Source organism: Notamacropus eugenii, chromosome 1 (genome assembly GCF_028372415.1).
Source record: "Notamacropus eugenii isolate mMacEug1 chromosome 1, mMacEug1.pri_v2, whole genome shotgun sequence".
NCBI classification, from domain to species: Eukaryota; Metazoa; Chordata; class Mammalia; order Diprotodontia; family Macropodidae; genus Notamacropus; species Notamacropus eugenii.
The window spans coordinates 371,272,095-371,288,173 of NC_092872.1; the positions used below are offsets into that span (position 1 = coordinate 371,272,095).

The 16,079-nt window shown below is 35.1% G+C and overlaps 1 pseudogene; it reads left to right on the top strand.

Moving 5' to 3' along the window:
• The first annotated feature begins 10,802 nt into the window (after positions 1–10,802).
• LOC140525948 (eukaryotic translation initiation factor 3 subunit M pseudogene) lies at positions 10,803–12,054 on the top strand (annotated as a pseudogene).
• Positions 12,055–16,079: the final 4,025 nt, after the last annotated feature.

Here is a 16,079-nt window from a genome sequence, read left to right on the forward strand (position 1 = left end):
TTTGGTGAGTGCGATGAGGTGAGCAGGGGCACTGAGGTTGAGAAAGTCTGGAGAATTAGTAATGTGATTGGTAGAGCAATGAAAACATAGCTTAAAATGAATTTTGCGGGATCAATGAGAAAAACTTCCTAACAATGGGAGGGAATGGGATAAAGGACACAGGTAGAGGTTTAATTCAGTGTAGAGAAAAATCACCTTGTTTGAGGGGACTGGAGCAAAAGAAGAGGAAGTGACCACGAATATGATTTTGGGGTATGGGATAGAGGATTTAAAGCAGTTCACTATGTAAAAACAAAAGTTAAAACTACAACAAAACCCCCCTGATTTTTAAGTTTTTATATGAAGTGCCCTAATAAGCTTTGTTTAATTTGCTCTGTAAAGTATCTAATATAACAATGTATTTATATGCAGGTAATATCTAGTGTCAAGTGTCAGGCTAGTGCTGTAAATGTGGATATAATGTTAGGCTGGAAGTCAGGAAGACCTGAGTTCAAATCCTACCTTAGACATTTTATTTATGTGACTCTAAGGAAATCATTTGATCTCTCACAGCCTCGGTTTCTTAATCCAAAAAAATGGGGATAAGATTGTCAACCTCACAGGGTTGTTATGAGGATTAAATGACTTAAAATACATAAAGAACTTGGCAAAATTTAAAGTGCCATGTAATTACTAGTTACTCTTGTTAATATACAGCATTTTAAAGTTTGCAAAAGTTTACATACATTATCTCATTCGTTCCTAAAAAACAACTCTGTGAGGTAAATACTACTGGGATTATTATCCCTGTGAGATATAGTACTGTCATAGTGGATACAGAAAGTCAGGTTTGGGGCCAGGAAGGTCTGGGTTTAAATTCTGCTTTTGATACATACCGGTTATGTGACTTTGAACAAGGCACTTATCATCTTAGTGCAAGTTACGGAGTGATTGCTAAATTTTAATTAATTATAAAGGGAGTTTTATCATGGGGAATTCCCTATAGTGATCAAATCACAGGTTGGAGTGTGTGTGTATGTGTGTGTGTGTGTGTGTGTGTGTGTGTGTGTGCATGTGCGTGTGTGTGTATGTGTGATTACACAAATGAGAAAATGAAGCTTTAGGAGTGACCTTGGTTCAAACTCAATGTCAGGCACTTACTAGCTAATTGCCTTGGACAAGCTGTTTAACCTCTCTGTGCCTTCATTTTCTCATCTATGAAATCATACACATGGGTTCTGCCATATTTAGAAGGATGTGTTGATTGAGCTCCATGGATTACCTTGGGGAAAAACCTTCACATTAACTCCACCGCCTTGTTTATGGTGATATCATTTGGGGTATGACCCACACATGTGAATTAATAGGCCTTTAAAAATATGGATAATTAATTTATTCTTTTACATTTCCAGGTAACCATCTTTAGAGTTTCTGATTAAATGGCACACACAGTGAAACTGAGATATGGTATCTGAACTTTAAGAATTTTCTATTTAAGTTGTCACTGAAAAATGACTTTTTTTATCTGGAGTTTTGGAAAGAATTTTCTGACTTGAGAACGGATTCGGAGTCCTGATTGTATCAAATACTTCTGCAGCTTGGGCTGAAGACAAGTTCTCTTCCTTAACAAGAGAACATGTTAACCTTTCATTCTTGTAGATGTTTTTGACAGAGGTGCTAGAAAGTAATTTCTGTAAACTTCACTTCATCAGCTTTCCCGTTGTACAGATCACTAAAGTTCTGCTTTCCACATCCTATCATGTTATGCTTACCCTGAACTCTCTGCCTAGAAAGCATATTTCCCCCTTTGATTTGTAGATTATATTCATAGTGAGTCACTGGGTTAAACTCCGAACTACTTAAGGGGAGGGAAAGGGAGGGGGAAGAGCACAGCCCAGTTCCCACCCCTTTTGTGGGTCAAAGGATCTTTTATTTTTACTCTCAGCAAAATCTACAATGCTGTAGTTTCCTGTTCAAAGAGGAGGTGAGAGGAATTTTCCAGCAGTGACACAATATTTGGTTTGGTTACACTGTTTGTACAGTATCTTGATGAAGCAAATGATAAATAATGAGTAAAATTCTCACTTAAGCCAGAACATTTATTATAGTCTGAGGTGTCTGAAAGAGGTTTTCCTGGTGATAAGTTAATAAGCTTAAGACAATTCAAAAGAACTCTACGAGTACCTTAGAGTGACTTAAAAAAAGTTACACTTAATATACAGTCATTTCCTTGTCCCCCCTCCCAGCCCCCCCACTTTTTCTAGGAGTATTGGCTATTATACTCAATGTTTAATGAACCCCTTAACTCCTAGATTGTGACTTTTGGCCCCAGTATATTCTATGACAGATGGCTTCCTAAAGCCCACTAGATCAGCACACTTTTCTAAACTTCATCCCATAAGAAAATGCCTCCATATTTTTCAAGAAAATTTTCTGTCTCCAGTGATCCTGGCAAATCTGTATCATCTCAGACTTCCCCAGATGTTGTGTGATCTCATCCCTTATTTATTTCTTGAGTTCCTTGCTTCCCATCAAAGTCAAATGTCCTAGTCTAATACTTCCTGGCTCCTTTCTCATCCCTTTATGAAAGAACTGGGACATACATTCATTTTCCTCAAGTCCCCTGGTACCTCAACACATTTCCAATTGCTGTTAGGCAGAGCAGATGATACATTGCCTTTTCTTCATTTAGTGAGAGTCCAGTGGATGCCGACCACATCTCTGGTGTTAATTTCTTTCAGAGCCTACCAGATTGAAAGAAATGAGAAATTGCTTTGTTTTAATTCATTTGCTCTTGTTTATTCCCTACTCAAAATAAAGCTTATGTAAATATAGTCTTGCTCCAGTTTTCACAGGATCAAAGCTTTAGAGTTTGAAGGGACCTCAGAGGCCATCTGGTTCAATTCCTTCATTTTATAGATGAGGAACTGATTCCCAGACAGGGTAAAGGATTTGACCAAGATCGCTTGGATAATCAGTAATCCAAGTAGAATGTGCACCTAGGTCCTTTGACTTCAAATCCAGTACACTTTCCATTATACCACTCTGCTTCAAACTTCCTGACCCAAGCTAAAGCTTAGATATATATTTTTTTAAAAATTCATTTTCGGTTTTAAATAAGAGAGTTTCTCTATTTCTCTTTTTCCAGCCACTCCCCTACTCATTGAGAGGGCAAGAAATATGATATCCATTATATATGTGAAGTAATACAAAACATTAGCTATGTTGTAAGAAAAAAAAGAAAAATGAAGAGGAAAAATATGCTTCCCTCTGCCCTCAGAGTTCATAGTTCCCTCTCTGGAGGTATAGAGCATTTTTAATCATGACTCCTTTGGAATTGTCATGGATCATTGTATCGATAAGAGTTGCTAAGTCTTTCATTACTTATTTGTTGTTACAATATTGCTGTTACTGTGAACAGTGTTCTTTTAGTTTTGCTCACTTCACTTTGTATCAGCTTATAGAACTCTTCTCAGGTTTTTCTGAAATCTCCACTTCATCATATCTTATAGTGCAGTATTATTACATTAGAATCATATTTCACAACTTGGTCAGTCATTCCCAAATTGATAGACACCCTCTCACTTTCTGATTCTTTGCCACCACAAAAAAGCTGCTGTAAATAGTTTTGTACATATAAGTCTTTTTTGCTTTTTCTTTGATCTCCTTGAAGTATAGAACTTAGCAGCATATTGCTGGGTCACAATTTTATAGTCCTTTGGGCACATTTCCAAACTGTTCTCCAAAACAGTTGGAGTAGCTTTACCAAAAGTGCATTAGTGTTTCTATTTTCTCACATCTCCATGACTTGTCATTCTGAAGGGTTTTGTTTTCAAAAGTTGGCTCCCTACTACTGCATCGCAGTCCTCCTACACTTTTCTGATTAACTTTATCAAGCTCATCTGTGTAGTTATTCTATATTTTTTCATTTTCCTGAAGCTTTCTCTCCATTCTCCCAGAGGATATCTTTGCATTTTACTTCACAATATACCTTAAAGCCACTTCACATTTTTCTCTGCCTTTTTTTTGTTTGCTCTTTCAAGAAAGATATGGCTCTTTTTGTCAAAGCCATACCCTCCACTTATGCCTTGATTTCTTCCTTTTCTATTTTTTAAAGGCAATTCCTCTATCAATAATTTGCTATTGTTCATTTTCAAACTCTTTTTCTACAAGCTCTTTCCATACCACTTATGAATATACTCAGGTCTCTCATTAAAAAAACAAATACATTAATAAGCACACCAAAAAAGAAAGAAAACTCTTGCTTGTCCTTACCATCCTCAAACCATATTTATATTTCTCTTTTCCTTTCATTCCCAAACTTCTTAAACTGTATGCTCTTGTTGCTTCTGTTTTCTCACTACTCACTCACTTCTCAACGCTTTATGAGTATCAGTCTCAGGACTCTGTAGAAATGACTGCCTCTAGGTCTACCACCAATTTCTTCTCTGCTAAATCTGATGATCATTTCTCATTCCTCATCCTTCAGGGCTTTTTTGACTTTGGCTTGGCTTCTGTGATGTTACTCTATTTCTATCCGTCTTCAACCTGATGAATCACCCTTTTAAAAAAAAAAATATTTATTTTTAGTTTACAGCATTCAGTTCCACAAGCTTTTGAGTTTTACATTTTCTCCCCTTCCTTCCTTCCTCCCCTCCCCAAGACAGTGTAGAATGGGATATAGCCTCTACATATGCATTCACATTAAACATATTTTCACATTAGTCACTGTGAAGACATTGTAGAAGAAGAATTGTAACCAATGGAATGAACAACGAGAAAGAAACAAAACAAAACAAGAAAGAGAGAGAGCAAATAGTTTGCTTCAATTTGCGTTTAGACTCCATAAGTCTTTCTCTGGATGTGGATAGCATTTTCCATCATGAGTCTTTTGGAGTTGTCTTAGAACTTTGCATTGCTGAGAAGAGCCAAGTCTATCAAAGTTAGTCATTGCACAATGTGGCTGTATTTGTGTACAATGTTCTCCTCGTTCTGCTCCCCTCACTCAGCATCAGTTCATATAAGTCTTTCCAGGTGTTTCTGAAGTCTGCCTGCTCATTATTTCTTATAGCACAATAGTATTCCATTACATTCAAATACCACAACTTGTTCAGTCATTCCCCAATTGATGGGCATCCCTTTGATTTCCAATTCTTTGCTGCCACCAAAAGAGTTACTATAAATATTTTTGTACATGTGGGTCCTTTTTCCATTTGTGTGATCTCTTTGGGATATAGACCTAGATGTTAACCACCCCCTTTGAGTCTCCTTTGCTGACATATTATTTCTTTTCTCTCCCCATCCCTTCATGTGTCAGATGTTGTAGTCTAGGCCCTCTTCTCTCCTCTCTCTTGGAGAGCTTATCAGCATCTATGATTTCAAGTGTCATTATACATGTTATATGATTTCTGGATCTATAAACCCAACCACAAACTTTCTCTTGAACTCTAGTCCGATATTATTAACTGACTGCTAATTATCCCTCTCTGGATATGTCAAAAGGATTAAAAACTTGAAATTCAATGAGATGACTTTGACACTTATTAAATGCTTTCTCTATTCAAAGTGCCATAGTAGGTGCTGGATATACAAAGACGAAGTGAAAAACAGCTCCCATCCTCAAGAAGCCTGCATTTCACTGGAGGATACATGTATAGAGATGAGTAAATAGAAGATAATTTGAGGAAGGAGAAGCATTAATAATTGAAGAGGACTGGGTAAAGCTTTGTAAAGGACATGACATCTTTTAAGTCTTGAGGGATCTTCAGGATTCTAAGAGCTAAAGGTAAGAAGGGAATGTATTCTAGGCATGGAGGAGACCTCTGAAAAGGGCCAGAGGAGGAAAATGAAATGCTGAGTTTGGAAACAACAAATAGGACAGTTTATTGGAACAAAGAGCATGAAGAGTTCACTTTTTTTTTTTTTTTTGATGAGGGAGACCTGATCATATTTAAAGTCAGGGGAGAAATTTATAGATAAGAAAAAAATTGAAGATGAGAGAGTGGGGATCAATTGAGGGGTCAATTTCCTGGATCCAAAGGAGAATGGAGGGCATAGGATCAAAGGCCCAAGTAGAGGAGTTAGAACTTCTACTTAAGGTAACAATATGCAAAGCCCTAGCAGAACCCAACTTTCCTGATGAACACACTAGCAAAGATTTAAAAGGTCACCCAATGAAAATATATTTAAGAAGATAGAAAGAAATCGAGTAAAGTAGTTCCATGTAGTCCAAGACTGCACAATAAGATTTCAGAATCCTTAATTAGTAAATTTGAATACTAATTTATTTCAGCTCCATCTGAGTTCTAGTCATACATCAACAAATGCCTATTGGGCATTTCAAACTGAATTTCCCCCATACACTGAAGATTAGGAACTTACAGACTCAGGAACATTGTGAAGAGGCAGGTACTTGTGACTACATCAGAGGGTAGCAACGGAGGGAAGGAAGTATGAGCCCAGAGATTCTATTATACCTCCCAATGGCCAGGTGAACTTGTGAATCTCAAAAAAAGTCAGAAAATCTGGACCTCCTATCGACATCAATAACAGGATCCCCTGTAACTGATAGCAGCATCTGCTTTGGGAGCTGAAGACACCCAGGGGACAATTTGACACTTTGAGAAAAGGCAGTTTCAGAGCTGTACAAAGGCACTGATCTTTGATTTCATGATGATTCCAAGAAGAGAAAAAAAAAGACTTCTTGTAATTAAGAGCTATGAGTTTACTCCTTGGCCACATGAGTTCTCTGTGTTCAAGCCCAGTTTCCCCAGAGACCTTGGGGGAGTGTGTCTTCAGTTCAGGGAGATGTTTCTGTAGCTACTGTCTTTGCTATGCATGCTTAGTAAATTCTCTGTCAACAAAGCTAATTAAGAATGGCTTATAATCAATGGGAAACACACTGGGGAATGCTCATGACAGTATTAGACTCTCAATCCTTCAGGGTTAAACTATAGAATTCTTAAGGTAGAAATTAGCCACCTGCTAGGCATCCTGCCTAACATTTGAATGGAAGTTGGGAAAGTGGTTCTATAGTGATTGCCACAACAAAGAAAAACAAGTGAAAACACTAGATAGTGATTACAATGGACAATGTATATATCATTCTGCCCTAATAATTCCTGTCTTTCTGTTATAAGGAGTTATTTTTTTCTTTTTTTCTAAGTCCATTATTTTTAATAATCATCTTGAATTTGGCTTTTTTTCAGTGATATTTTTGCTTATATTGCTGTAATCACTCAATATATTGTTCTTACGGTTCTGTTTATTTTGCTCTGCATCTGTACATAGAAATCTCATGTTTCTCTGAATTCCTCATAGCTGTCATTTGTTGCTAAAAAATAATATTCCATTACATTTAAAAACAATGTATTCCCCCCAGCTATTCCACAGTCAATAAGCAGCAACTTGGTTTCCAGTTCTTTTCTGCCACAAAAACCGTTGCTATGAATATTTGGGCATCTATCGGACCTTAGTTTCTATCTTTGACTTTTATGGAATATATACCCAGTAGTGGGATTGCTAGGACAAAAGCTATGTACAGTAAAGTCCCCTTTTTTACATAATCCTAAAGGGATATTCAAAATAGTTGGATCATTTCAGAAGACCACACACAATAAATTAATATACTTTCTCACAGCCCTTTCAGCATTGAATAGTCTCATTTTTTTTTGGTGATTTTTGCCAATTTGCAGAGGGAAACCTAAGAGTTTTTAAAATGTGCATTTCTCTTGTTTTTAGTGACAGGGACCAGGTTTTCAAGTACCCAATAACAGTTCATGGTTCTTTTATTTTATTTTTTAAAATATAGTTCATATCCTTTGGCCACTTACCTATTGAAGAGTAGATCTTGATATTACATATTTTCATTTCTGTCCAACATATCTTGATTCTCATACTTTTATTGGTGATAATGCAAATGCTTTCCTATTCTACAGTTTCTCTTTTTATTTTTTCTTCACTGATTTTATGTTGAATTTTTTGATTTTATGCAATCACAATTTTGTTTTGTCTTTTGTGTCCTCATATCCCTATTTAGTTAAGCATTTTTCCTCTAACCAGTTGTAAAAGGTGCCTTTCCTCATTTGATTGTTGTCAGGTTCATATACTTCATTTTTTAAACTATCGAGCATTTATTCTTATCTCCTCCCCTCACTAAAAAACCAACCAACCAAAAAACAAACCTAAAAGCCTTATAACAAGCATGTATCATCAATTAACATAAATTTCTACATTGGCTTTTCCCCAAATGCGTCTCATTCTGCATATTTAGTCCATCAGTTCTTTATTTTTTTTTCTAATTCATTTTGTTATGTGACATTTTACATGCAGGTTGTATAATCATTTTGAGCTTTTTGTGTATGACAGAAGAAGCTGGTCTCAATCTAATTTTTGCCAAATAGTTTTCTAGTTTTCTCACAATTTTTGCCAAAGGAGATGTTCTTTTCATTAATAATTTATATTTGGGAGTGTAACCATTGCTGGTCTATGATTTTAATTGCTTCTTTTTCTTATTGATTATTTTTAAGGTTACAATCTAAACATTTTCTTCTAGTGTTTTTGATTTGCCAATGCAACCCGTAGACCCTTAGGATTTACCATAGGATGAACAGTTAGGACTTCAGGGTCTTTCCATCTGCCCTACAGCTGAGCTCCTTTTCTGTGCTGTTTCTTCCAATAAGAAGGTGAGCTCCTTGAGAGCAGGGACTGTCTCATTTTTTTTTTCTACTTTTATCTTCAGTCTTTGGCACATGGTAAGTACCAAAATGCTTTTTAGTTCATTTATTCGCTTTTTATTGTATGCTTAATCAGTTTTACTTTCTCTTGTTTTTGGTAGTAAGTATTTAGAGAGAAATTTTTCTCTGACCACTTTGGCTGTATAGTCTGCTTTGATGTACTCCATCACTGCTCTAATTGCCAATGGAATTAGGTTGATCCTATGATTTATTTGTTGACTGGCATTATTCAGAATGGCATTACTTAGTTTTCACTTAGGTCTATGCCTGCTCTTCACATTTTATTTTGTTTTGGCCTACAAAACATATTCATCACACTTATCATTTTTTCTTTGCTTATGATTCCTCATGCCACAGTATATGATTGAGTTTTGTAAAAGGACTTCAGAATATTGAGAAATATGTTTATTCTATAATGTGATCATTGCACTATATGATAGTACATCTAATATTCTCAGAAATATTTCAGACTCTACATTTTCTTCCTTATTTATATTTCTGTTAGATTTGTCCATCACTGAGGAGGAAATATTAAAGTTTCTTACTATTGCTTTTGTTAACATTAATGTAATTTTTACAATTCACTTAACATTTATTTTAAGAACTTAAACTCTCTGCAAGTTGGTTCATGTATATTTTATATTGTTTTCTTTATTGTCTCTGGTGCCTGTAATGATTACCTAATTTCTTTTTTTGACCTTTATTGACATTAGCAATTATTACTGTTGACTGATCTGAACTCACAATTATAATTTCTGTCTTTTTAAAGTTTCCTGAATCATAATAGATTTTTGCTATTCTCTCATTTTTACTTAGTATTTATGTTTCCTTTTTATTTAAATTTTGTTGTAAATATAAAATTGTTCTTTTTTTAATAAAATAATATATTTTGTTTTGTATCACCTCTGATCTCAGTTGCATACTTCCACTATTCACAGAGCATTTCCTTTAATGAAAAAAAGAAAAAAAGAAAAAAATCATCAGTTCAATAAAATTGACTAACAAAGCAATTGAGTTTAAAAATAAACATTCTGTATCCAGAGCTTTGACTCTCTGAAAAGAAATGAGGGAAGTGCATTTCTCATCTTTTCATTCAGACTAAACTTGGCCATTTATTATATTTATATTATATTTACGTGGTGTTCAGTTTGTTATTATTTCCAATTAAATTTTGCACACTATTTTCTTGGCTCTATTTCCTTAGTTTTTCATTAGCCTATGTGCTTTTCATGAATCTTTGTTTTTTTTATTGTCATTGTTTCTTATAGTTCAGTACTGTTACATTACATTTATGTACTACAATTTTTTTTTAGCTATTCTGCCATACAGTGGACATGTACTTTGCTTCCAGTTCTTTGCCACTAAAGACAAAAACCAACACTATAAACATTTTGGTATACATTTTCTATCTTTGATATTCTTTGTCAAAGGTCCATGGCTTATCAGTTAGATCGTTGGATCCAAGGGTATGTCTATATATTTTGTATGTCTACATATTTTGAATATGTATCATGTATATAGCAAATTATTGGATCTTTTTAAATCCATACTTTCAGTTTCTTTCTTTTTACTGAGAAACTTAACTCACTGAAATTTTGAGTTAACTGTTTTTAAACATATGCTTTCTTCTATTGAATAATATTTATCTGCAGAAATACATACACATATGCATATATGCATGTCATTTCTTCCTTTCATAAATCAGCATCAAATTTCTTGTGGTTTTATTTGTTTACACTCCTCGGATCATGTTCTTCTTTCAACTTCCCTTTCTTCCCAAAGCCCCTAACTCTTGGAATTTGTTGGGATTATTATTCTTTCTCTTTTGGTTTATCTTACTATTCCCTTTTCTAGGTAAAATGAATGTGGTGGTTGCAGTGACCAGAGCCTTTACCATGAGCACACTAGCTTTCATTGACATCAGTGAGAAAGACCAGGCTGCAGAACTTTGAATTTATTTGAAATCTAAAGGAGCTGAAATCTCAGAAGAGAACTCTGAAGGTAAACTCCATGTAGATTTAGCTCAGAACATTGAATGAAGCATGTGGTGTTTGTCTAAAAGAGGATGATAAAGATGTTGAGAGTGTGATGATCAGCATTGTGTCCCTCTTCTTGATCCTAGAACCTGGCAAGTGAGAAGCTTTGATTGAACCCTGTATTGAAAAGCTGGTTCAGTTTTGGGAAGGTGAATATCTATCCCTGTGGCTTCAGTTGTTGAGTCATCATTTCTAAGGAATGGAAAAGAATACTTATGTAATATATACAGTTTATTGCAGTTTTATCAAAATAGCAGCATCTTGAGGCACCATCCAATATGTTCCAACTGAACAGTATCAAGTTCAGAAATTGATTTCTGACTGGAACCTCAACAATGGGGAATAAACCTCACTCCTTTGAAGCTACTTTATGAAACACTTGTAAACTACAAGATGAGTAGTTTTCCAAAACCACAATAGAATTGTTAGGACATTACATGGAATTCAGTGCTTCTCAGACTTAGGTTGATATCCACAGGTACATAGTAAGAACATTGAAAGATCCAAACTCTTTCTTTTTGACCACCTTCTTACCTTAAAACCAGTCAATCCTTTGGAAGGTGATCATTTAACCATTTTTGTGAGTGCCAAATTGGCATCTTATATTAAGTTTTACCGAAATAATAAAAACATCATTGATTCTCTTGGCTTGTTGAATGAACAGAATATGGTAAAAAAGAGACTACTTACTTTTGTGGGCATGACAGTAGAGAATAAAGAAATCTTTTGACACAATGCAGCAAAAACTTCAGACTGGAGCTGATGGCGTGGAAGTATTTGTTATTGATGGTGTAAGAACTAAAATGGTCTACTGCAAAACTGACCAAAGAGGGAAAAAAGTACTTGTCAGTCATAGCACACATCGGTCATTTGGAAAACAGCAGTGGAAACAACTGTAGAATACACTGAGTGCTTAGAATCAAAACTTGGACTGAGTGAAAAACAACCTTTCTGATATTCTGAATATTTGGAGAAAATTCTAAATCATAATAAAACACTCAAAAACAAACAAAAGTGAATGAGGTATCTAGTCTTCCTTGTCCAGCTACATACCTCATCATCTTTTCTGTTTCAGTGGCATTAATTTTTAATACTCCTTTACAAGAAATGTTTTCATTTCATCCAGCCTTACTCCTTCCTCTCCTTTTTTTGTTCCATAGATCCTTTAGCCTTCTGATACTCTCTTTACCATATCAATGCCTTTCAGACAAAGTATGAAGTGTTTTGTTCTTTATAAAAAATTATATGACAAACAAAAGCATGATTGTAAGATACATTTATGAATTTATGTAGTATTAGTCAGATGAAACCAAGTCATTTCTTTCCTTTTTCATTGCTAACAGTTTTTCACTTTTTTCTATTTGTTGAGTTTGCATGTTTAATACCCTACTTACCTATGGATTCTTTTGAATAAATGATTCTAATTCTTACATTTTGCTGACTGTGTAATTATCGATGCCAGGCTCAGTTATGAATGGGATATGAAGGAGCATGCCTAGAAGGCAATTCGTTGTGTGCTCATTATCCCTGTTCCCGATTTTTCCTCAGAAAAATTTTAGTGGTATTTCAGATTGGGCCAACAAATATTGTTCAAGACTTGTTCATGATAGATAACATGTTACTTTTAGGGGCAAATTGATCTTTTTTCCTCCCAGACTTTCATTTTTAAAGATTTCCTTTGGTTTCTTATAACCAAGACATGACTACTAAATCCTGATTGATTTTCTTTGGAAAATGAAGAGTTCTTTCCTTCCTGCACACACACACACACACACACACACACACACACACACACACATTTTATTTAGAAATTTAGTATCATTCTTCCTTTGTGAAATGAACTTCAGATTTCTTTCTATTTGTATTTTGTGGCTTCTTGTGATTTATTCTTTGTTGTCTGTTTCTAATATTTCTGGATAATTTCCTGGAATATTATTATGAGAGAACTATAATTGTTATGCTACCTCTATTCATCTTATTTTCAAGTTCAATGTTCTTGTTCTTCCACACTTATTGCTTTAAAATTTTTCTTCTGCCTTTTTCGTGTGTATTTTTTGTGTTCTATTCCATTTTTCCTCTTCAGAAAATCCTTTTTATTAAAGAATGTCTCCATCATTTGTTTAAAATTCTATGCTTCTCTGGTTTGCTTTTTGATAGCTATAATTTTTTACCCTTTTTAAAAAATAAATAAGTCAACAAGCATTTATTAAATGCCTGCTGTATATGAGGCAATGTGCTAAGTGTTGGGGATACAAAGAAATGTGAAAGGTAATCCCTGCTCCAGTGGAACTCACAGTTCAATTAGGGAAACAACATGCAAACAACTGTGTGTGTGTGTGTGTTTGTCCTTTGTTGCCGAAGAAGACCATGCCATCAGAGAAATAATGACATGACTTGCACTTGACTTTGTTTTGAGTGAGGGAGGGAGGGCTGTGCAGGTCACCAGCCTCACTTTTCCTCCAGAGTCATTTGAATCCGGTGACCAGATATTCATTGGGATGACTGGAGATGACCCAGGATGAGGCAATTGGGATTAAGTGACTTGCCCAAGGTCACACAGCTAGTGAGTGTCAAGTGTCTGAGGTGAGATTTGAACTCAGGTCCTCCTGACTCCTGTACTAGTACTGTATCCACTATACCATCTAGCTGCCCCCTAAGGCAAGCAATTATGTACAAACAAGATAGGTACAGGATAAATTGCAGATAATTTCAGAGGGATGGCAGTACGATTGAAGAGGACCAAAATCTAGAAAGAAAAACTCCTAGAATTATAAATTTGGAGCTAGAAGGGATTTTTTAGAAGTAATATAATCCAACCTTCTCATTTTTTGATATTTTAAAATTATTTTTTTAAGATTGTTCTCTTGAAGCATTCTAGAGTTTCTTGGAGCTACTCCACTGTCATTCCTAGAATCCTTGAAGAACTGATATAAGTAGTTTAACTTTCCTTAGAGAAATTTTACTTAATTTCTCTTATTGCAAAATACTTATTCATCCATCTGGCTTTTCAAATATTGCATCACTTCTCCATAATCAAGTCTGATGCCTTTATCACTTAAAATGCTGATTTGCCTATGCCAGGTACTGTACTAAATGTTAGGGTTACAAAGAAAAGTAAAAGAAAATCTCTGCTCTGAAGGACTTCAGGGTGTAATGACTCAACTGATAAATATTTAGAGAAGAGGCTCGCTCAAAAGTTGCTCAAGAAAAAATCGTTAGTGTTAGAGGGTTTCTCTCTGCCCCCACCATGAGGGAAAAGTTCTAGACCATTTTAGAGAAGGAGGCTCTCTGTTTGTAGACACCAAAAAGAGTATGACCTTCTAATACTATGATCTTAGAAGGGAATAAGATACCAATATGAACTTGAAATTACAAATGCATCTTGACCACCCAAAGCCAGGCTATGAATAACTGTTTAGAGTGGAGAGAATGTTTCAAATTAAGGTAGTCACAAACTAATTAGAAATAATATTACACTGTACCTTTTTTTTTTTTAATTTGGGTGCAGAGTCTACAGGACACAAAATAAGTAGGTAATATGCTGTAGGGGAAGGTGTGCTAGGCTTAGATGCAATCTAGCCTTTGACGTTAGCAATGTAACCACAAGTTAAGTCAAAACCTCTGGGAGCTTCAGTTGTTTTTTTAATCAATAAAATGGTGATAATAATAGCACCTATTTAACATGGCTTTTGTGAGAATTGGATGACATAATTATGTAAAGTACTTCACAAACCTTAAAGCACCATTAGTGTTAGCAGTTATTAAACTAGGTGTATGGATATCTAACTGTGATGTCTTTGATATAGACAACTCCAATGTGAGAAAATGCCTTCTACCAATACAGATCAGTACCTTCTCTGCAACGTCATTGCCTTTAAGATTTGAAGATAAGAAAAGTGCTATGTAGTAAAAAGAGGCCTAGGGTCCCATAGTCAGTATGTATTAGAGCCAAGTCTTCCTCTTTTCAAGGTCAGCTCTTGATCAATGCCACCCCTCCTACATATAGGTGGTGCAGTCTCTAGAGAGGTGAATTTAACTCAGGAAAACCTGGTTTCAAATCTTACCTTAGACATTTACCAACTTTTTTCATCTGTAATTTGGGGATGATAAAAATAACACCTACCTTATGGAAACAAATGAGATAATATTTATAAAGTGCTTTGCCTACATAAATGCTAATTGTAATTACATATGCATTATATATACATATATATAGTAGTCATATACAAGTTGTATGCCTACACACACACCCTTAGAATTTAAAGAGAATTTCAGATAATATGGAATTAAAAACCAGCAAGAGTCTACATAAAGTGAAAAGAAATATTCTACTTTGGACATAAAATCTTTCTAGAAAGTAACCTAGATGAAAATAGCTTGTAATTATTTGGTTGGTATGATTAAGGTCTTAGCTTAAAACAGTCCTGTGAATTTTCGCTAAGCGCAAACAATAGAAGCCAAAAATGTCACTTGGCTGCTTCTCACTAAAATTCCTCAAAAGATCCAAGTGTTCATGAGGATGGGCACTCCCTTCAACATTGTAGATCTTGATCTCTTCTTGTTAGTACACAAGATCATAGGGCATAATCTACCTCTCCATTTCATTATTTGGTAGGTAACCTGTAGGTGATAACCTTCTCTGGGGATCTCTTATGACAGAGTCCATACTCTCCTTGTTGTGCAGGCCAGCTAATTCAGTGCAACAAGGTGTTGAGGTTTGTCATTACCATGACCTTAGAGTACTCAGAACTGCCTTTCAGCCCTGACAAGGCACTGAAGTAAGACTTAATTGCATAGGGCTGCTGCAAAGTCAGTTTTTTAAAAAAGAGATAATTTTAATGTTTAGGTGAAATTAAGAGAAGTCAACGATACAGACTGAGGGAGGTACTTATGCCTACTGTACTCTGCACCAATTAAATCACATCTGAAATTTTGTGTCCAGTTCTAGGCACTACAGTTTAAAAAAATTAATAACAAATATATTTTTAAAAAACAGCAACTTATATTTTCATAATGCTTTACATTTCACAACACACTTTCTAGTAGTCAGATTAGGAAAGGTTCTGAAGAAGGGATAAGGTAACTAGGAACTTTTAACTTAGAGACCATTTGATGATGGTAGTGGTGCTGGGATATGAGGAATGGTCTATGAAATAGCTCTCTTAGGGTATTGAAAAGGTTGTCATGGAGAAGTGTTGAATTTATGTTTTTGTCCAGAGGGCAGAACTAATAGCAATGTCTGAAAGTTATTGGGAGGCAAATTTTGGCTTGATATTAGACAATATAATGGGCAGTCTTATTCTATATTGAATCCTCCAATGTTGGATAT